The sequence below is a fragment of the Pundamilia nyererei genome, unplaced genomic scaffold, assembly GCF_000239375.1.
Source record: "Pundamilia nyererei isolate P.nyererei 1_Seehausen unplaced genomic scaffold, PunNye1.0 scaffold00013, whole genome shotgun sequence".
In the NCBI taxonomy this organism is placed as follows: domain Eukaryota; kingdom Metazoa; phylum Chordata; class Actinopteri; order Cichliformes; family Cichlidae; genus Pundamilia; species Pundamilia nyererei.
In genome coordinates, this window is record NW_005187414.1 from 2,122,324 (window position 1) to 2,145,818 (window position 23,495).

Sequence of the window (23,495 nt, forward strand, 5' to 3'; positions counted from 1 at the left end):
AAACCTACATGTTACGTGACAATTCCAAAACAGCATTTTTCAAGTAACATGAACAATAATCACATCATTTCTAAACACGTGGCAATAACTTGCCTGCCACATTGTACGTGTGATGCAGCAGGACGGAGACCATCCAGCGACCACGACATATATCAGACATATATTCCCTGACCGATTGGCAAATGGTTGGCAGAGGTTGATGACAGAGGTACGCGGTGGTCACTGCAGGTTGCTGCGATTCGCTGCATTTTCTCCAAACAAAGCCAACTACTCTATGAGCAGAAGTGAAAAGTTACTCAAAATGAGTTACCAAGATCATGAACGATGTGCTTACAGAGGTTAGCAGAGAAAGGGCCTTTTCCCATAGATTTCTATGGGACTGGAAGTATTTTTGGAACCACAGCTATCATCATCCGGTGCCCTACAGATAAAATTCATCTTTAAGGCACTTCCACAATGGCTTCAAATTTCTGACTGGAAAGCTACATCCACTTTTTTTAAATGCCTATGTTTGTGACCAATTATAGTCTTTTCACATATACATAAAAAAAACCACACTGAATACATGTAAAATACTTTATAGTGCATATATCAAGCATAAATTATATTACTCATCCATGCACAATTACAGGGCCCTGCTTTATTCTAGGTCAGCGGTCCCCAACCCCCGGGCCGGTCCGTGGGTCGTTTGGTTCCGGGCCGCGAGAATTTATGGTTTTCAGGGTTTTTATCGTTATTTTTTAATTGTTTTTTTTCTTCGTTAACTCGGTTTCCCTGGTCTTTTCCCTCGTGTTATGAATAAATCTTCTTTTTTTGGTAGCAGTACTTGTTTTATTTTTTTGTATTTATCTGCGACACATTAACTGGTCCTTGGCTCAAAAAAGGTTGGGGACCGCTGCTCTAGGTCATGTGAGCACGCGCTATAAGAACTTCTGGTATAAGTGCATATATTCAGAGTTAGCTGCTTGTGGTAAATTTATTTCGTGTGCGTATTTTCAGTCTTTGGAGTGTATACTCGTCGTTGGGCCGCCATAGAAACCTTTTGAGTTTTGCTTACTTTTTTCTGGTTTTCTCCTTGTCAAGCCTCAGAGAAAATACTAGAAGTAAAGAGTGAATTAGCCTCAGTCTCAGCTGTAGTTGTTGGTCAGCACTCCAAAGTATTTCACCTTCTCTTGTGACTCTGTTAAATTTATAAAACAAGTCACAAACAGTGGTCTTCCTTGGGATCTGACATATACATGATGAGTACATGACTGTGTACTCTGTGTTATTGTGTAATCTCTCACTATGACTGCTGTAAATCCTATTTGAGGTAATGTAGAACACTTTAAGGCTCCCTAAGTCCTCTTGCATGACACTCATCCTGAATTTGCATTTAGCTCCTCTTCATTATTCTCTTTCTCTCTGTGTGTTTTCTTTGGCTGCTCTCAGCGTTGCCGTCAACACTGATTGGTTTCCTTTAACCAATTAAATCATCCGAACTCATTAAAGCATAATTAACTAAGCCTACATCCACTTTGTCAGCACTGCTCCGTTTTGCCTTCACCGGTTCTTTTTGTCGTGTAATTGTGTGTACCTGTACTTTCTCCGCATTACAAGAAGAATTTGGATTCCTGGCCCTCTCCATTCTTCAGCCCTTTAATTGACATAATTACAGGATTACAGTGTAAAGCTGCTACTCTGTCACTTCAGTGCCGCAACCGGCGAGGTGACAGTGCCGAGGCGGGATCCGCACAGCCTCTCGGTTTGACACCAACATCCAGGAGGACAACAAAGATAAGGAGGGCTAGAGGGAAAACCCTGGTTGTGACAAGAGCAAATTAACCTGCTGTGCCCGACAGAGAGCTGTCGCGGTCTCCTCCCTTTGCCCCAGTCATTCTCCCTCCTCCCTCGTTTCCTTCCCTTCTGTAGGCCTCAGCTTGAAATTTTGGTTTACTTTTTCCCGCCTGCTTTAATTGAATAATGATCTGTTGTTATCAGTGGTTTCTTCCTTTATGTAATCTCTTTTATTACCATGCTTCACCATAATCACCAGAAAGCTGGTCTCTCATTCTCATCTCCCAAAAGAAATAAAAAGAGGGTTTAATTTCCTAACAAGGTGACCACTCCCTTTTTCACATAGACTCTCACTCTCCTTCAAACTCTGTTTCTTCTCCTCTCGTTCCCTCTCTCATTATTGTCATAGCGACGCGGTAGCCTCGGGCGTCTCACCTGGTCTGAGACGTTACTAATCGTGTCCCGGAGCTAAATGGACTAGAATGGCATCTTTATCAGGCCTTTGTTGTCTATAATACCTCTGCAGCACCCCGGGCGTGGATTAAATCCCTACATATCTAAAGTCGTCTGCTGCTGCCAAAGTGCGTCTGTTAGAGTGGGCGTGTTCCGTCCTCGGGGAGCCCAATCAAGAGGTTACACAGAGCAGCAGGTTGGCAGGGGCAACATCATATGTTGTGATGTGCGTGGGTGTAGGAGGTGTGGAGGGGAGGCTATGTGTGCGCTAACTAGCCCGTGTGCAAAGGGAGGACCTCCAGGCTCGTGACTAATTAGGAACAGCAGATTGGTTAATAGAAACGCGTGTTGATCTGCGTGTTAACATGTAACGTGAACTCCCAGCACGCCCTCTCTTTGACACCGAAGGCCCCTTTCTTTGCCCTCTATGCTCGACACTACAGAGACTCAATCTCCCACCGTGACCTCTGCTGTCAATACAGCGTCAGCCTGACTGACGTGCCGTTTATTTGTCTCCCCCTCCTCTGCAACATCCACCCTTCCTTTGTTGTCTTTCTGCGTGACTAAAGGTGTCACTCACTTCCTGCTAATCGCAAAGTTACATGTCAGGCATCCACTTCGCTGCGCCGCGTACATGGGTGAATTTGCCGTCATGAGCACGTTTATGCTCGGCACACATATGTTAATGAGAGACTGGTGAAAAGGAAAAGAGCCGTGCTCGTTGATTCCCATTGAAACTCACGATCGGCCTCGTGCGGGCTGATCAGTTGTGCCGTCAATCCGATGCAGTTTACAACCTGCTTCTATTATTGTTGATATTTCAGGTTCACACATGATAAGAGTCGGTGGAGGTATAACGATAGACTGTCATTTACATTTGTTTGGAGCAAATACAACCCCAAATCTCTGCTTTGGTTACTGTGGAGTGATTTTTATTCATCTTCTTTTTCGCCAGTCAGCCTCCAGCAATTCCGTCATGCTCATTGCAAGAACTTCTCTGCTTCTCGGGGAAACTGTGATAGATTTCACAGCTGACATTTTGACTTGTCACAGCAGAGAAAGCACAGGCGTATTAATGATGGCTCAATTCCATTAAGCGGAGATCCTGCCACCTGTGACGAGTTGAAATGTCTGCATGGAAAAAAGGTCTGGTGTAAAATGTTCTCGACTGCAAATCACTGATACTGCTCGCAAAAAGAAAAAGCATAAAATAATCTTCTTTGATCTTATTTGCTTACACTCGGCTTTTATCCAGAGCAACATGCAAACTGTAAGCTGAATACTTTCTGTAGTGTTTATTTTGCCATGTAGTTGCCTATAAAATAAGATGCTGGCACCAGTGTAGTCATTCCTCAACAACAGAATAGTCCAGTTCAGTCCCAGTGCAGGTAGATTTCTCCTGTTTCGAAGAACAAGCTTCGACTCCACTTTCTCAGTTTCTTGGTGATGAATCACTCTCAAAAAGGCTTAAAGTGAGGGGAGATTTAACATGCACTTATTTAGACAGACAGGAAAGGTTTACGGCATAAACACAGGAAGTACCGATGGAAGAAAAAGCTCCTTCACATTAGAATAATGCTCTTTCACAATAAATGCACACTAAAGGCTTGAGTTTTTGTTCCTTGAGCAGAGTTACAGTAAAAGATATTTAAAAGCATTTACAAGTTGATTTTGAAAACATAAAATCAACAAGGACTCGATATAATTTCAATAAAAAGATGTCTACATATGCATATTTCAAAGACTGTATATCAAAGATGGCTGTAGCCACCATGACATAACTCAGTCTTGCCTTTAGCTTTATGGACATCACCGTCTTGATTTTTTACTGCTGGGAGTGAGATTATGTATGCAAGGGACTGGGGTGCTACAATATTAGATAATGCTAGTAGGTTTAGCTTGCAAGCAGTGTCCATAAGGTATCAGTAGAACCCACAGACATAGATTTCTACTAAAAAATAGATTTTCTCTCAGTAAAAATTTACCACAAAAGTTTTGGATTCATGCCATTAAAAATCGTCCAAAAGGCACCAGCATCCCAAACATGTAGCAAAAATCGAAATGTCTTAGTCATGTATAAATATTTTGTTTTAATCTATAATTGTAGAGATCAAATAGTATTTTAATCAGGCTGTAAACAAGTAAAATCCACCATTTATAGCAAAGGAGTGTAGTCTTTAAGAAGTGATCCTCCAGTGGCTATTTGAGAACTGGCCCAGCTGACTTTTTTTCAACTGACAAATCGCACTTGCGTCAAAACCATCGGCCTTTACATCTGCAGCTGTAGCTTTCTGACATTCATAAACAATGACAGGCACTCACAACAAGGACGTTTTAGCCGATGATTAAACCAAATACTCGTTACTGTCTGATGATAGGACTTATGAAAAAAGGTATGTCCAAGGTTATGTCTTTATAGGAAATCAAATACAATACTGGGGAGAAAAGACATTAGCAATGATCTCTGAGAAGCAACTGTTGCTGCCCATCAATATGGGGAGGATTATAAGGCCACTTTCAAACTATCTGACGTCCATCATCTAGAGTGAGAAATGTTATTCATGAATGGAAAACATTCAAAACAGATGCCAGTCTTCCCTGGAGTGGTCCCAGCAAATTCACCCAAAGGTCACAGCAGGAAACTCAGAGAAACAGCAAAAAACCCGAGAGTGCCATGTCAGACTCAGGCCTCAGTTAGCATGTTAAATGTTAAAGTTTCTGAGCGTACAATCAGAAAAAGATGGAACGAGTATGACTCGTTTGGACAGATTGCCAGGAGAAAGCCTCTTGTCTCTTAAAAGAAAGGACATGAGAGCACATCTTAGGTTTAATCTAAACAAAGAAGGAGACTTTCACATGAAAGCAAAGTGGAGCTGTTTGGTTATAATGTGCAGCAAAACCAAACAAAGCACATGAGCACCAACATATCATACCTACTGCCAAGCACGGCGGCAGAGGGGTGATGATTTAGGCTTGTTCTGCAGCCACAGGACTCAGGCACCTGTCACTGACTCCATCACTTTTCTGTATTCCTCCAAAGTTTTCTAAATGTGCGGCCATCTCTCGGACAGCTAAAGTTTGGGTCATGCAACAGGACAATGATCCCAGGCAGAGCAGCAAAACAGAATGGTTGAAAAAGAGCAACAGAACTGACTGAAATGCTATCCGGTTGTTAAGTGATGACGTGACGAATCCTACTTCCGGGTCTAAAGCAGTCTGCGTTTAATATGGCTTTTGTGTTGTTAACATGTTTAATGTTATTGTAATGGTGGCCGGTAATAACCAGTCCTCATGAAGAACAGTGCTCTTTAATGAATTCAGCACAGACTAACATCCAAGGGATAGCAGTGACACACATCAGTTATCAGCTAGCCATCTAACTGTATTCTATCTCTCTCTTCTAAACTTCTTCCGGCCCCGCTTTACTCTTATTTTGCAACACCACCCTCTAGTGGTGCAATATGATATAAACATTACAGAACACAACAGTTATGTATATTCATCTATTTAATCTCAAAAAGCTCCTAAAACAGTCAGTGATCACTGTTGACCTCCCTCGGCTTTTATTACCGCTAATCATTTATTTAAGCTCAGTTTTTAAAACCTTAGGATGTAACTACAGCCCAGCCCATGCAGCAGTATATGAATGACTAACCTCGTATTGTGGATGGATTATCTCAGTTGTTCTCCTGGCTGAAGTTTGGTCCTTTTACAGCATCCTGCCATGCGATTACATTTGTTCCTGACCACCGAGAACACTCACGTTAACTTTTATCGAGTGGAAAAAAAGTTAGCTTGTTTATATTATGCTAACATAGCTGTGTCGCTAGCGGTCACGTAGCACATCATTATATACCAGCTAGCCCAACTTCAGTAACCCTACAAACGTCACTGCTGTTTAGTTTTCTGTCTTCATTTATGTTGGAAGTGATAACAGAGCTGTACGTTTTAATTTGTTTCCAAAACCCCGCAGTCAGGACATGCTATATTGTATTTAGATAGAAGCTAGCGAGCTAACTCCCTGCTAACTTCTAACTCTGTTAAATGTCATAAATTCCGTTTTCATGGATGCCTGGATGTTAAACTCAATTGTTACACCTGGTAGAGCAGAACGCTGATCATTTTATTAAAGATGAAAGACTTTAGACAGTTTTTCAACTCTCAGTAATGCCACAGTGATCGTTTGATATATGGACCTGCAGCGGAGTTTAGGCCCAGACACGGCTAGTGACGTCAGACTGAACGACCGGATTGTGGGACTAAAGAAAGCTGTGCATAAATGAATGACCACCTCAGTGAACTGTGGCAACATTGTAAAGAGGAGTGAGAACTCCTCAACAGTGATAAAAGTCATATAAAAACAGTTACTTAAAGTTGTTGCTGCTAAGCTACTGAATCATGGGCTGGACGTAGCTGCTGACACGTCGGCTTCTGTATTTTTTTGTTAAAAAAAATAATGGCATGATGTGCATCATGTGTTATTGTTCATCTGACACTGTATTTAAAAAATGTTAGACCCTGCTGAGAAACAAGTCATCGATACATAAGAACCGCAGAATTGAAGGAGTGTGTGCTTTCTTTTTCACATGACTCATTTATTGTTTTCAGATAAGTGCAGTTTGTAGACTTGGTCTTAATCCTGCCTTTGCTTTGGTATATCAACTTATAAAACAGCTTCATTTCTCCTGTGATTCTTATAAACTGAGATGCTGCTTTCCAGAAATCCCATGTCAACATTTGATGGGGTTCACAAATGCGGACTGGTGCAGTCTCTAAAGATAAACTGGTTGCTATAGCTTTGCCAAAACCCTTTAAATCCTCTGGCCAAATTATCCCAAATTGTAGTCTGAAACAATTAGAGAAGGGAAACTGAACCAGGATATAAAGTGATTGCCTCAAACATACTTAGGAGCCGCTGACTGTTTGCTCAAGATCTTTTTGCCTGACTATGGATTTCTCAGTAAAGATGTCTGGATTAATATGGATTTCTGCGTTTCTAGCATCTACATATTGCCATCTCTCTTCCTCAATCTGCTGCTAAATATTCCGCTGCTCGCCTGCAGTAATGAAACAACTGCATCCATCTGGCTTATTTTTTGTTTAGGCATTGGAACGCATATTGTACAGTTTCCTAATCTGCGAAAACAAATTGACGAGGAGCACATGAAGACACAATTAGTCTAGGAAAAACCCCAAAAAGAGCCACTAAAACATTCTGATTGTTCGAGAGTGTTGCTGGCTCAAAAAAATATTGGTTTGAGGGTACAGGCAGCTTGGCAAAAGCAGGTTGTGTGTTTATCCGTTCCTCCCTTTCCCCCCTCCCTCTCAGTGTTGGTTTCCATCCAGTTCCAAAAACAGTGAACGTTCAAAAAAAGAAAAAAAACTTTTTCTTCCTTCTGAAGGAAAACCAAATGCCTCTTTACGTGAGGTACGCACAAGGAGGTACTTCACCCTGCTCAACAAGGGGATCATAATCTTCTTGACACAGACACTATGGGGATTGGAGCCGGCCTACAGCAGCACTTCTAGAGTTTGTCAGCAAGAAACCTGCTTCTCCCAGGATTCCCATTCTGCCTCCTGCCTCACACTTTAACACTGACTTTGTCATTAAGGCCTCTTTCTCTGTTATTCCTGTTCCCCCTCCTTCCTTTCCTCATCCCCCTTTCTCCCTGTCTTCCTTCACTCTCACAGTCCCAGTTACCACAGCCTGCTATTACACATCTGAGTCAAGCATTTAACTTGCATCTGTAATTGACAGAAAGAGGTTGGATTTAAGGAGAAGTCACATATTGCATTCGCTATTTCTGTGTGTGTGTTTGTGTATATGTTAGTCGTGTGTTGCCGTACATTTATCTTTACTGGCCAGGAATAGCTCCGATGACCCCGCTGTGTGCATGTGTGGGAGCTGCCATCACAAGTTAGCAGGATCCTACATCAGTTTTGTCTGCGCTACACGACAGTCGTAGCTGCAGCGCTGTTACAGATGGTTGCTATTTTGGGGTGGAATCGGCCAGTTTTATTCCACTTTCTTTCTCGCCTTTGTTTTTCATCTCATTTTGATCCGTCGCCCTTATTTCTGAGACAACTTTCAACCTCGTGTGAAATGCTCATCGTTATTCTGTCTGTCAGTCTGTCTGCGTCCAAAAAGAGATGTCTGATGTTTCTGTGTGGGCGTTTTTGAACACCCTGCTGGGTGGGCGGGCACCGTGGACACCCGAGTTTGTGAGTACGATAACTTGAGAACGAAGCTCTGTAGGATTTTGAAATTGACACCACTGTACAGCTACTAAAAATCTCAGGCAATTTCGAATTTCGAGGTCAAGGTCAAAGGTCAAGTTTTCTGAAAGTCTTATGAATGCCATAACTAGCAGTGGCACTGGCAGCCATCAGTATATTTATGCCTAATATCTTTTCTTATATTAGTAAATAGACTTTAGTGAAGAGCTCATTTTAATCAGAGGGTTATATATAAAATAAAGAACAAGCTGTTTTCTTTAATGGGCCAAATTACAGTCAACCCCGTCCTTTTTGGCTACTTAAGTATCTTTATAGATCTGTGATGTTATATTTGTTACAGTTTTTGGTCAAATCTGTTTTAAAAAGGACATTTTTTAATGTCAGTGACACCTTTAACCCAGATAAATAAAGGTTTTATTTGAAATTCACACAAAAACAAATTTCCCACACGTGGGACTAATAAAGCTTATCTTCTCTTATCTTATCTTAAAAACTGATTGCAGCTTGTGCCTTGTGATACAAATGTTCTTTCTAGCGCAGAATGATTTGATATCATTCATGATAAGATAAGATAAGATAACCTTTATTAGTCCCACACGTGGGAAATTAGTTTTGACACAGCAGGAAGTGGACTGTGCAAAAGTTATATAACAAATATTAGAATACAATACGAATAATATACAGTACACAACTGAACAGAATAGAATAAAATACAATACTATATACAGTAGAATAAAATAGAATAAAATATACAATGTGATAAAAACAGAATACAAATTGTCAGAAAAGAGCATTGCACTTTTATTGCACATGAGAGATATGTTTGAGCCAACGAGTCTTTTATAACAGTTTAAAATCGCTTTTGGCAGATGATCACGTTTTAGCACAACATTGTCCTTCCCAGCAGAATGACGGCAAAGGTTCAAATGATGGAGCGCACCGGAGGCCAGAGCATATTATGTCTACAGTGAGGGGTCGGCATGGTTGATGACAAAGATCGAGTTAAAAAAAACAGCACAAGGGGATGACCCGAATTACAGAATTAAAAGAAGCAGAGTTAGAGAGCAGAGAGAGCAGATATTATCGGGATGCAGGGACTTGTTTTGTTCCTGGACAGAGGCAGAGATGGTGGCGTCCTGCTCAGAAAGCAGCTGTACGAGTCCACAGGTTGACACTGCAAAAAGCCGTGTGACCACTAGGGACCGGTCTTTACAGCGTTGGCCTCCTCTTCCTTGTTGCCTCCAGTGGTAACAACATGTTTTTTGTGCACTCCCAGCAGGATTGGAGAGAAAACATATTTTTAGTGTTCGTTTTTCCAGGTGTTGAAACATTTCAAGCTTTCCCCCCAAAAACCTCACCGATTTGAAAACATGTTTACAGCGGGCTACACCGCCACAGTTATCCGCCGAATAGAACGAGCCAAAAATACCCACAATACGCTACATCCAGGAGAGTCCGGGCATTTGGATGGAGTTCCTTTTCCTCGTTGCGCTCGGATGAATGAATCACGTGCATGTTTTGATTTATACAGTCAAACCTACAAGCATTCGGGAGAGTTTCTTCTCTTCAGCCTGTCGGTTCGCCAGAAGCAAAAAAACAACCAAAAAAAACGATGCGTGACAACTTGATGGATGGTGATAATAGTAGGGTTTGTATAAGGCCACTGTGGCATTCAAACGATCTCCAGTAGTCTACACGCTGTAGCGAGCCGTTTAAATGCATGCTTGCTGGTCTGCATAGTTTCGCGGCCATATGGGAGCACACGCTGCAAATGTTTCCTTCAACAGTAATGGGCTTTAATTTTTATTACATGTTACCATTTGTTTTCGCATCACAACTGTGTTTTCTTGGCATTTTTTCTGGCTTTCATTAAGATACTCGGCTTTTTCATGCTTTTGACTTACATAATGGAATTTTACGCGTGACCAGGCTTTCTTTTGATCCTCTTCTACGTCCGGCTGAAAAGCTTTCAGATGTTTTGTTTGGAGATTAAAGCCCATTGTCTTTGAACAGATTGCGCTAAATGCGGACTGTGTCAGCGAGTAACGCTGTGGGAAATGAGAACAGGATCTCACTTAGCATTTCACCTCGATTAAAAAAAGAGAAAAAAACAGACTCTGCAGAGTGGCTCCATGTGATGACACAGTCATTACTCATTCTTTTTGCTGCATTAACCAGGTGCAGAACTTTATGGAAATTGACTTTTTTTTCTGCCCATTTCTCCCTGGACATACTTATGTAGACTCTTTAAATCTTGTCACGAGAGTCCATTTGCTGCTTTGACCTCAAAATTAAGTTTGAGACCTTCCAGAAAAGGCAGGATCTGAAGCTTTCGGGATCTCCTGTGTTTCTATAAATGACAATGACCCAGTTGCCTCAACCACTCTTAATGATTGCTGCTGGAAAGTGCTCATCATAGACATCGCTTTTTATTCCTCGAGGTATTTATTATCCGATCAGAGTAATTAGGCGTGTTGCTTTCCTAAGAAACTGTTATTCGCTGCGGTTAGCGAGCTCTTTGCAATCCAGTCACTCTGTTCTTTTTTTTTTCTTTCACGGGGTAAACCATTTTCTTTCCAGCCCCGGATCTTGGCTGTACAAGTAAGGAAATCTGTGCATGCAGAGAGTGCTAAAACCTGAGTGTGGTGATGAAGGCCATTGGAAAAGGGATAAGTGATTCAGCAGGCGGATCAATAGAGAAAGATCCATGCCTCACAGCCGGCTCAATCAGACCCCCAGGGGGTGAGCCAAACATTAGGAGACAGAAAGATGGACAGAGAGTGGCGTGTGTGTGTGTGTGTGTGTGTGTGTGTGTGTGTGTGTGTGTGTGTGTGTGTGTGTGTGTGTGTGTGTGTGTGTGTGCTGAGAGAGAGCATGCTTTCATTTAAGGCCTGATTAGACCAGCAGAGAAAGAGAGAAAATGTGGATCTTTTGTCTCACTGCTTTGGCATTTCAACCGCTATGCTAATGAACCACATTGTACTGAAGTGAATTATAATAAATTGAACCAAACTGAAAAGGGGAGACATAGAGACTAAGTGCTTCGGGATTGAGCTTCTTCTTTTTTTTTTCATAATTTCTTTTCACGAATTGATCATGAATCTAATTTTTCAGAGCCACACGACAAATCAGATGTTTGATTCGCCCTTGAACTTAAACGCTCGCTTCCACTCAGGTTCATTGAAGCCCGAACGACTCCGGTTCCTCCACGAGATGAGTCACTTTCCTCGCCACTTCATCCTCTAACCATTTGATGTGTGATTGATTAAAATAGAAGCGGGTGCAGCCTCATCACGCTGCTGCATTGATGTTAACATCTCTGGTTGCTGGTGTGGATTTCAGCACTGACCTCTGCTCAGTCTTGTAAGTCAACCCTGCAGCCCCCCCATTCTCCTTGTACGACCGTCACACTGATGCCCCCAAAGACAGTTCAGTTTAGCCCTGACAAGCCGGCACACATGACTCCCCCCCAGCACTCACTCTGAGATGTTTTCCTTACGTGAATAATGTATCAATTTCTACAGAAACGGCAATGTTTGCATTTCTCTCTTCCTCTCTCTTCCTCTTCCTCTCTCTCTCTCTGGATGGTTCTCCCTTTTCAGTCTGAAAATAGAGTGCAGAAGAAGGCTGTTGCTATGGTGATACATCCACTGGCGTTGCCCGGGACATTTTTAGCCACGCGATGCGCGGGGGGATTTAGCTCGCCTGTAACTTTCTGTAATTTCCATTCTAATTATATCACTCCTGCTTGCGCTGTGTGCCACCGCATGGGGTAAAACAGCCGAGCACGGCTGGGTGAAGATCCAAGACTCTGCTCTCTCCGCTGCCCTTACACCACATTATGCCATGCTATCGCATAATATCAGCATTCAAAGAAAGAGGAAAGACGGGGACGCGGGCAGGGAGGGGGAATTTGTGCCTGCACGCTCGTTGCACTGGTACGTGAACGAGAAACTGAGACAAAGGGAGAACTGCCCGAGCAGAAAGAGTAATGCTGCTGCAGTACTGTACATGACAGAAGGGTGGTTTTACAATGTGATAAAAGACCACACTCTGTTACTACTCAGTGGACAAATCAAATGAGAGACGAGCTGAGATTAGTTGGGCACTCACCGGACTTAACATTGGTACCAGCAGGGGGTCTCAGCTATCACTAATCACCAGGAGTTTGAACTGCGTGCATGCAGCAATGCTACAGCTTCCTATGAGGTTGCGTAGTCCACCAGCCAGGATAAATGACACATATATTATTTGTCATATTTCATTCATGTCAGTATCCTGCTAAACTGTCAAAAACAGAAAGCCATATGTGGACACATTTGGGATGTATTAAGACAGATTATTGAGCGCTATGTTTAGGTGACTGAAGCACAGTCCTGCTGTCAACTAAACAAAACAAGGGGAGGGAAAAAGAGAAAGTGGGCTTGTAAATCTAAACGTATGTGATGACCTAAATGAGGCGACGTCTTGATGCATGCTCAGTCATCCAGGTAAGTAAATCCCCAAAAGTGGATTCTGTTTAAAAGATCGGAGAAACCTGCAGTCAGAGACTGAAGAAGTCACCTGGACGAAACGTTTCTCCCACTGAAAACGTCCAGATGAACAGAATCAAGCTTTTGGGGATGAGGAGGTAACATTGCAACACCTAAAGGTTAGACAGCACTATGAAAAAGAACAAAACTGTAAAGCAACATTTACGCATCAGTCATATCTCGTATTTCTTACTTGTAAAGGAATTAAAATACTGGGTCCGTCGTGGGTCCGAACTAGTGGACCTGCTGTGGTTTAAAAAACAAAAAAAATAACGATTTTTTATGTCTACAAAAAGAGTGAATTTTAAATTGTTCAGTTTCAGGAAAAGTGGGTCAGAATTACTGGCAATAATTTCAGCTATAATTAGATTGTTTTTTTGGGAGAAGTGTGGGGGACATGAAAATGGCTCTGCAGAGTCTAGATTATTGTGAAGCAAAAGTTCTGTATATGGCCATAATTTAAAAACAATCATGCTTGTTAATTATAACATTAAATATAAACCTATGGTGACACTGAATGAATTACAGTATAATATCAAACTACAGTCTTGTGCAAAAGTCTTGACTCACCCTTTGTTTCTTTATATTTTTCTTGAAACTCAATATTTGGTGTGACCACTTTCACGTAATTTCTTTAAGTAGTCTCCGGGAAGAGTTCTCCAGGCTGCTTGGAGGACATTTAAAGCCTTTTGCTCTGTTCTCTGTCAACATGATCCCACACTGCTTCAGTAAAGTTGAGGTCCGAGCTCTGGGGAGGCCGATGCACGACTGATGGTGTTCCACTGTCTGTGTCTACACCCAGGTATGCTGGTTGTGAACTGGCAGTGTGTTTGGGGTCATTGTCATGCTGAAAAATGAAGCTGTTTCTTTCCAAATGATGCTGCCTGCTGGATCAAAATCTGATGGTATCTTTCTGTTTGTAGTTCCTTGGACTTTGACGACAGCTCTGTCTGAAATGAAGCTTCCCCGTGTTTCACAGATGGCTGTACCTCTCTACAGACCTTCTGATGAGGTTTTGAACCGAAAATGTTCTAATTCGCATTTATCACTCAATAAAACCTGATGCCAGTGATTTTCATCCCAGTTCATGTGTGATATGGGATACCTCAGCCTTTTCTCCCTTTTTCCCCGGTCCTTAAAAATGGCTTCTTGACCCCCACTGATGTAGATGGATCAACTGAAGGGTCAGATGGATTTCTCAGGTCCTCTGTCAGGTCTTTCAGATGCCATTTATCTGCTGCAGATCGTTTTTAAGCCTGCCACTTCTTCTTGTGTCCAGTTTCCTCAAATGTTTTAAGGACACACAGCACACCACGCCCAGATATGCCAAGGCTTCAGCTGAAATCCCCTCGTTGGTTCGAAGATACTATATTATCCTTTATACCTATATTGTATCTTTGCCATCAGCTTTTTCGTAGATTGAGAGCAAATGATGTATTGTTGTGACATGCTGCTAATAGCAAAGTGCCTAAAGATACCATTTAAAATGGGTGTTTGCTAGTTTTTTTTAATATTCAGGCAAAACATTGTTTCATTCTTTGTGTTTTTATGCTTAAATAATTCATAGGCAAACGTTAAGTGGCTTAAGAAGCAAAAAGAAACATTCCTGTGGACTGAAAATGAGTGAAAGAGTCGGCAGTGACAAAGAAAAACTTTGAATGGCATTCAGAAAGTCTGAAGAACCATCGCTCAACATTTACAGTGACAACAAAGTCTGCCACCTTTGAAGCAAAAGATAAAGAAATGAGGTGTGGCTCAAGACTTTTGGGATGTATACGATTGGCTAAACTTTTTCCTTTCCTAACGTCGTCTCTGAGATGCAAAAATAGCCCTACAGTACGTGACTGACAGAGAGCAGGTTGGGACTTCAAATGCAACTGCTGTAAAATCTACCAGAGAATTACTTGTGTTTGAAGACAACTTACTTTAGGTACTTGGATAGCAGCACCAACCAACTGTGTAAAAAGTGTTTTGTTCCAAGACACTGTGCCCACCATTTGGAAATAAAAAGAGACACCCACTCTTAAAGGACAGAACAAAAGTTTATAAAACACTTGTATTAATGGATAAAATGTGCAAACTCTTTGGAAAAAGGAATTCTAGCACAGCCTCAGGCGTTGCCAGTCATGGGTGCCTTTTTCTTTCGTGGTATCTCTCCTCACTCCAGTGATAAAGATTTGGTGGGGTAGCGCTGGGAAGTAATTCCCAAAGTAAGGAATTATTTTAAAAAGTGTTGTCTTTAAATAATTCATGGACATCAAAGACCTTCCTCATTGAACCTCATGAATAAATCAAAACCTTGGCCAAGCTCAGCGTTCCACAGCACGACTTCACAACAGAAAAACCTGAAATATGTTTAGAGATAAAACAGAAGGAGACAAAGGATGGAAGAGGAGCAAAGCAAAGAAGATGTGTAACATCTGAGCATTGCTTACTAAGCGTGCAGAATAGTTAGAATGAATCATCTTTGGATGTTTAACTTCTGCTGAATAACCCTGGTGCCAAAGCCTGAGACATTTAAAAAGTGAGTGAGCTGCTTCTCTAAACTAAAGTGTATGTGTAAGGAAATGAAGAGTCTGACTGATGTAGCCGTTCCCTCGTTGACCATGACATCTTGTATTTCCTAGTGTCATTTTACGCTCCATTAGGGCTGCTGATGTTCATTAAAGATGACTGCCCTTCAGCAGATGTGGCACCGCAAACTAATTACAACTTTTAGCAGCCGACGCCCCCAAACCTTCATTCACTGTCATGGTTCTGCGACAGAAAAAACTGAAGTTGAGTCGTTTCTAAGTTTAAAAGATGCCAGAACTCGGTAAAAAGTAAAAGCCAGTCATTCTTCGCTTCAGCACATGCCTTGTGCAGGAACTAGACTGTGTATCATCCTCCAAGTAAAAACTCCACTTTTAATTATTTATTATCAATTGCATCAAAGTTGTAGGTTTGCAGGGGCCAACAATCTATCATCGGATTTCCTGCATTGTATTAGTTGCTCTTATGAGGGGCCATTTAACCACCTGTGTTATTATTCTTGTAAACCTTTGGATGTTTTCTTATTTTCTGCTGTGTGTGAGGCTTTTAAAAGGTAAAAGCAGTATGTGTGTATCCCGTACAGCACAGCTTCCTACCTGATGCCTTTTAACGTTCTGCTCAGATGTTTCATTTGCAGTGTCATTTGGCATCTTGCTAACTGGAATATAATATTCATAATCTAGTTCAGGGTCAATGCATGTGTACACTGCAATATATAGACTAATGTAAAAAAGAAATGTTTTTGTTTTTAATAAAGAAAATAGTGGTTTTTATAACTATTATAACATTAAACTGCCTGAATATGTTCTTAGTTAAACTTACACAGCGTGTACTACTCCCTTCATGGGGGAGGTCAAGTGTGCAAAGTACATCAAAGTCTCTAGTTTGAGAAACAGACACCTCATACGCCTGTAACTAGCTGCTTGTTCACACGGTAGCTTTAAGAGTGCAAAGCTGCACGAAAAACAAAATATTTGGGAACTTAAAAAACTTTCATTTCAGAAGGTTATTTGTTGAGGGAGCCAGAGGTGGGGAACTCCAGGCTTCAAGGATCAGTGTCCTGCAGGTTTATCAACCTGAGTCAACACACCTAAATCAAATGATTAGGTCATTACCAGGCCTCTGGAGAACTTCAAGACTTGCTGGGGAGGTCATTTAGCCATTTAAATCAGCTGTGTTGGATCAAGTACACGTCTAAAACCTGCAGGACACCGGCCCTCAAGGCCTGGAGTTCCCCCTCCCCTGCTTTAAACGGTAAGAAGTATAACTATGTAAATTTATTATATAACCTGGTATCACTTCTTTAATTATTAGTTTCCATTCACGTTAGTTTGATCAGTTATACTCGGTAAAGAGAAACCTTTTCTTTCAGAAACAGTAACATTTCTCAGTGACTCCAAACTTTTTAATGGCTACATTCTGGTACTAATACTATAACCTGCAGTGTGTGGAATCTGTTAAAAATAAACAGAGCTACCTTCAGTGGGTCAGCATTGCACGAATCCTCTCTGTGTCTCGTTTGCTTTCTGTTGTTAGCCCTGTACACTTGCTGGCGGTACATCTGACCTACTTTTTCCAGCCAGTACAAAAGATAGTTAACATGTGTCAGCTTGTGCAAACAAGTTCCCTGTGCCTTTAAATGCTCCTCTATTCATTTCTAGAATACATGACCTTTTTTGCATGCTGGTTTTTGCTTTGGGGAAAGTCTGGTTCTGAATTGGCCTATGACAAACATACAACAGTAATTGAATTAGATGGCCTACTTCTGCTTAGTTACCAGTTGATGTAGGTATGGTTATTCAATTTCTCCACTTTCAGCTTCAGCAAGAAGCTAATGCAGATTTTATTGTTGGACTCAGTCTATTTGTGGCTTTGGCAAATGGCCTTGTGCCTTTCTCTGTGAGTTAACATTAGCAGTACTAAACTGGACATGCCAAGTCTTATTATTAGTGCCTCTAAAATTAATTCCAGTACAGAAATTCACTGTTCCCTCTTGCTTAAGAAATCATATTTTTATTTGTTTATCTGAGCAGACTACAGCGTATATAGCAAGGACCATTTTCTGCATTCTCTGGCAATGAGCCTTACTTGGCTTCTTATAGTGTTTAAGTAGATATTGAGTACGCACAGACTCCTTACACACAGGAAATGTAAAATATTGCAGTATTGGTGTTTAGTTCAAGAGAAATCATTTGGATTCTTGCAGTTTTTCTGTGTGTGTGTTTCTCTCTCACACAAAATCTTTCTCTCCATCTTCCTCGGTTCCTCTCTTCATCCTCTTGATTCCAAGTAAAGCAGGCAGGCAGTCTCCCTTCCACGGGAGGCCTCTCCACAGCAGATAATAGTCCATTCCACTCATTTTGGCTTCCTTTTATTTGTTCACATCAACATCAAAGCCTGTCTGTTTCCTCCACTGGGGAGCAGGGCTTTAAGTCTTTGACTGATCTGCCTCGTTCACTCGTAGCGCTGCCCTGGTGATGCCCATCCCTTATCGCATGTGTTGGAAACACACGTGTTCATACATGCTAATACACACACACAGGGAACAAGGAGCTGCATAGGCATGTTTAGAGCATGTGTAGAAAGCCTTACATAGAATCTATGGGTTGTAAATCAGCGGTCTCCAGCCTTTTTTGCGCCACAGATCAGTTTATATCCGACAATATTTTCGCAGGCCGGCCTTTAGGTGTTGTGGATAAATACAAGAAAATAAAACCAGTACCGCTACCAAAAAAAGAAGATTTATTCATAACACACAGGAAAAAGATCCAGGGAAACTCAGTTAATGATAAAATAATTTAAAAAAATCACAATAAAATCAGATAAAACCCCTGAAAACCATGAATTTCACACCCGAGCCTCAACTCTCGCGGCCCGGTACCAAACGACTCACGGACCGGTACCAGTCCGTTGCCCCTGTGTTTGGGGGCCGCTGTTCTAAAGTATAGTGGAAAGGAAATAATAGGATTTATAATGGTTTAGGCAGAAATACACTAAACACAGGAAGAGCACAGCTAACCTGTAGCAATGCTAATGCTCTCTAACTAGCTTGCTGTGGGAGATTTTTCAGCCACATAAATGTGGTTTTGTTGTTAATTATCATCTTCAATGTAAAAGTATTTAATTGTGTAGTCTTGTGTTATCAGATATTCAGCAAGATACGAAGCACAAAAGCTGCTAAGCACTAGGCAGATAGCTTTTTATGGTGGATATGAGTCTCCATAGGATCCCATGTTAAAAATGGGCGGATAATTAGTATTAAAAAGAATGACATAAAGAAACAGACAAAATACGGCTGAAAGTTGTTGTCAGCTGTAGACCTGGTGAACTCATCAATATGGATGCAGGTAAAGAGTAAATGTGGGGGCATAGATGCTGACAGTGGAGCTGACACAGGAACTACAGCTGTGCCTGATCTTTTTCAGAGGAATCTTTTTTGTTTGTTAAGACACTTAACACTGACCTATGAATCATTCAGACATTTAAAAGGAATCTATCTCAAGGGATGAACATCGCAAAGAATAATTTAAAATTTTATCTTTAGGCACTTTCCTACCAGCAGCCCGTCTTGAAAACACATGATTTGTTATCATTTCTTTAGTTGAATCTCTGAAGACTGGCAAAGATAGCACAGTCATAAATTTGCACCACCAAGGTGAGTCCCAAAGAAAACTTGGCATATCTCATCATGGTGTGCAATGTGTCTTTATAACATTTTTGGAAACCGGACAAATAAGGACAAAAGAAGAAGAAGTGGCAGGGCTGTTTGCCAAAACCTCAACTGAAATGGTCTCAGTGGAAGGATGGCTGTTAAGTTATTCTCACAGAAAGGAAACTGGGAGAAAAAGTTGAGGGATGCCAAATTACACAAGAACTGAAAATCAGTGCAACAGGTCTTATTGAGGGATGAATCCAAATTTGACATTTTTGGTTCAACTTGTCATCAATATGTACAAAGGATACCAGGAGAGAGGTGCAGCAATCAAGGACTCACATGGAGTAACAGACCTCACAGACATCAACATTGTTGAAGCAGTGTGGGATCATCTTTACAAAGAACAGAACAAAAGGCAGAAACATCCAAAGAAAAGCTTTGAATGTCCTTCAAGAAGCCTGGAGAACTGTTCCTGAAGACTACTTAAAGAAATGACACAAAGCTTGACGAAGAGAGTTCAAGTTGTGTTGAAGATTAAAAGTGATCAACACTGACTTTTAATCTTGTTTGGACTGTATAAACTCTGTTTTTTCCCAACATACTGTATTTTGATTTATGTTTGCACAAGTTTCAGTAAATCACAGCACCTACTTAGGGGTGGCTCTGCACTTCTGCACTGCACGCAAAATGTCTTGATGCATGCTCAAGAAAAACTGTCGTTGTGCAAATGCACTGTTTGTAAGATCGGGGAAACCTGCAGTCAGCTGAGACTGAAGAAGTCACCTGGATGAGTGACGAAACGTTTCTCCCACTGAAAACATCCAGATGAACAGAATCAACTTTTGCGGTGTGCAAAATGTTCAATTTTCCTAAACAGTAAACAAGAATATATTTTCTAGCTGGTTGCATGGAGAATTAGCTTAAATTTGACTTTTTCACAGTAACAATATATGACTACATGATCCCGTTCCTATAGTACAGAGATAAACCAAATCTTTGGAGTAATGAAAGGAAAATTTTTCATTTGGGGAGTTTTTTGCTCAGTTGGAGTCAATGTTACACACAAAAAGACACGACACTGTAGGATACCAAGCTGTTACTCTTCAATCTAACGTTAGCCAGTCGTGGTCAGATGTATTAGCCTTACGTGAGGTTTATTTACAGTGGCAAATCTTTCTGTTGCCTGGTCTGACAGCTGCTATTTCTGCCTGATGTACACATTGAAAATGGTGTTGAATTACAAACATGAGCTTGTTCTGAAGTGGGAGGAGCTCCTGGTGCCCCGGGAGGTATTTAGACCCGTCTGCACTGACAAACTGAAACGATTTCTTAGAAGCTGAAATTATTAAACTGGCGGCCTTGGTATGAACCCTATATGCTAAGAAACATAATGATTAGGGTTTGAAAGAAAAACTGAATTAGAAATCATCAGGGAGCATCAACTATTACTGTAATAAACAACAAGGCGGATTAAGAAAGAGCACAAAATCTGCTCTTGAATTTCAAACCAACTTCTTAAGTACCGGTACCCTGAGATCATTTCGTTTCAGCGCTGCAAAAATAATTTCACTTGATAAGCCCATCAAAACATGTGCTCTGCTTATCATTGTGGTCCCTGAAGTTGTTAAGTTCCCCTTCAGAAAGTGCTATTCAAAGGTTTATTGGCATGAGAGGTCCATTCTTAAACCCCCACCCCAATGCAAACACACACACACTCACATTGATGCTGAAGGCACAGTGGCACAAGATCAATTGCTGATCAGATGATGGGGGCTCCTTCTCTTGGCTTTCTTTAGAAGTCAAGCTCTTTGGTTTCCACGTAATTGGCCTCTAATCTCTCCTTTCTGTATTCTCTTTCTTCCCCTCTCTACTCTGGCTTTATTCCATCTGTCTGCTTGGATATCTGTCTTCTCTCCATCTTCCTTTCCCCGTCGGCCTGTTTTTTCTTTGCCCGTTGTTTGACCACCCCCACTTCCTCCCCTGTGTCTCTTGACACTGCTCCTAATTACAAAACGCGTAGGGACCATTAGCGCGGACCTCCAGCCGACGCCTGTCCCTTTATCCATTAATTCCGTCCCTTCTGTCGTTATCTTTCCATCTCTGCCCCGCTTCTTCCTCTGTTCTTGGTCAAAAGTCGCTTTGTGTGGAACACATTAGGCGAACAAAGGCAGCAGGCTGGAGCGGTGATCAGAAAGGTCACAGCGATGTACGGCCCTCAGCACTGCTGCCAGGGTCAGGCCTGTCTCCATGTGGACACACTTAACACTCACACAGCCAACAGCAGTATGGCATTTTGCAGGAAACACTTTTTTTTAGCGTTTCTTGAAGTAGCATTCAGTGCAAAGCTGGAAGGTTTCCTTTGGTTTGGGGAAAATAAAGCGTAAATTTTAGCACTGGTTCCATTAGACAGAGCTTTTTAAACAACAGCTGTTTATTATGAGGTAAAGGGCAGTGCACCCTAGGGATGGGTATAGTTTTGGTTTTACCAGTATACCAGTACCAAACCGGTACTTTTGAAACGGTGCCGGTGCTTAAACGGTGCTCAAACCGGTGCTTAAAGAATGGAGAACACAAAATTGGTCCAAAAACCTCTCATGTTCAGCTGTTTTTTTGTAAAAAGATAACAATGTTAGCCTTTTCTGCAGCTATGGGGCATATATGGCATCACTCTTGGCTGGAAGCAGTGCTTAAACAATGGAAAAAACAAACTTTGTCCTAAACCTCTCATGTTTAGCTGTTTTCCACTTTTTCTTTGGTCATTTTAGCCTTTTTGGCCAGGGTGAAGGGAGTACCTGCCATCAAACAAGAGGACAGCCGCATGTAGCTATGATGATGTTTGCTAGTTCACCTTACATGCATTAATGTAATCACGTGGTTAGCCTACTCAACGTAAATTACACACGAACAACATGAAGCTACTCACGCAGAGACGAACGGCTGCTGCTGCATCATCATCCTCATCATTTCTGCTACACTGGCAGGGCTAGGGGCCAGGACTCTATTCTTCGGGTTTTTGGGGGAGTTGCATAACAGGCACCACACCCGCAGTAGATGCGCTCGGTGTGAGGTCTCGCAGCAAGCTATCAAATACGGCGCATTTCTGGGCTTTTAAAAAAAACGCTATGCGTCGTCAGGTGTTTCATCAGATTCTTGGTGTTACCTCCTTTGACAGTATCACAGTATCAGCTTAAAGCACTTGTTGCTGCTGAGTTTGCATCTTTTGCTGTGAAGTACAGCCAGACTTTGACCGCTTCGCTTTGGGCATTTTTAATCTGTAGCTCTGCTCTAAAAGAACGTACGTACCTGGCCCCGCCTACTACGCTTGCAAAGGTAAAATGATTGGCTGGAATCCAAAGTGTATGACATCTCAGGAAAAATAAAGCACCGAAATGTGCGCTGCTTTTCGGTCTGGTTACTGCCGTTTATGTCAGAATGGCACTGGATACCGGTACCCATCCATAGTGCACCTCTACAAGACAGAAATCAGGAATCTACAAGTGGTTAATTAATTAAATCAGTGCTTACAAATAAACTAATTAAACTAATAAACACAATGGATCAGTGGACCCTCGGGTCCTCTACAGGCATGGGGCTTTGAGGATGGTTGCCCTCCATGTCTTCACTTGCCTAACTAAAGGTAAGTAGATGAGGGGGATGGTTGCCAATGTACACTGAGGTTTTTTTTTAAAGTTCCTGCCAGTCAATCACACCCCAGTGTTCCTCTCTAGTTTTCTGACATTCTCTTTATCCTCTCAAGGATAACTAGTGTGCGTGGGAGGTCTACCTGTGTTTTCTGGATTTGAGAAGGCATTCATTCATGTCCCTTGAGGTATTCTGTGGGGGATCCGATGGTAGTATGGGATGTCCCATACTACCATCCCTTTGGTCCCTGAAAACCATTGCAAGAGCTTGGTCTGCATTGCTGCCAATAAGTTTGACTTATTTCCGGTGATTGTTGGACTCCTTCAGTGTTGCCCTTTGTCACTAATTCTGTTCATTATTTGTATGGACAGAAGTCCAGGCATTGTTGGTCTCAGAATTTCTTTTCTTTTTGCAGATGATGTGGTTCTGTTGCCTTCATCAGGTGGTGGCCTCCAGCTCACACTGGAATAGTTCACAGCCAAGTGTGAAGCAGAGGGAAAAAGATCATCAGCACCTCCAAGTCTGAAGCTGTGGTTCTCAGTCCGGAAAGGGTGGCGTGCTGTCATGAGTGAGCAGAGTGGGAGATTTACAAACAGATATGAGCCATGGCTGCAGTGATGCAGATGTTGTACCGGTACGTGGTGCATGAGAGAGCTGAGCATAAAAGG

The 23,495-nt window shown here is 41.8% G+C and overlaps 1 protein-coding gene across 1 annotated transcript in view; it reads left to right on the forward strand.

The window, feature by feature from the left end:
* The first annotated feature begins 16,731 nt into the window (after nt 1–16,731).
* The window catches only part of ches1 (checkpoint suppressor 1), an 84,259-nt gene continuing 77,495 nt past the window's right edge, over nt 16,732–23,495 (forward strand). The window contains exon 1 of the mRNA XM_013908709.1: nt 16,732–16,784. The gene's annotated coding sequence lies outside the window, so the exon portion shown is untranslated. The remainder of the gene's footprint in view (nt 16,785–23,495) is intronic.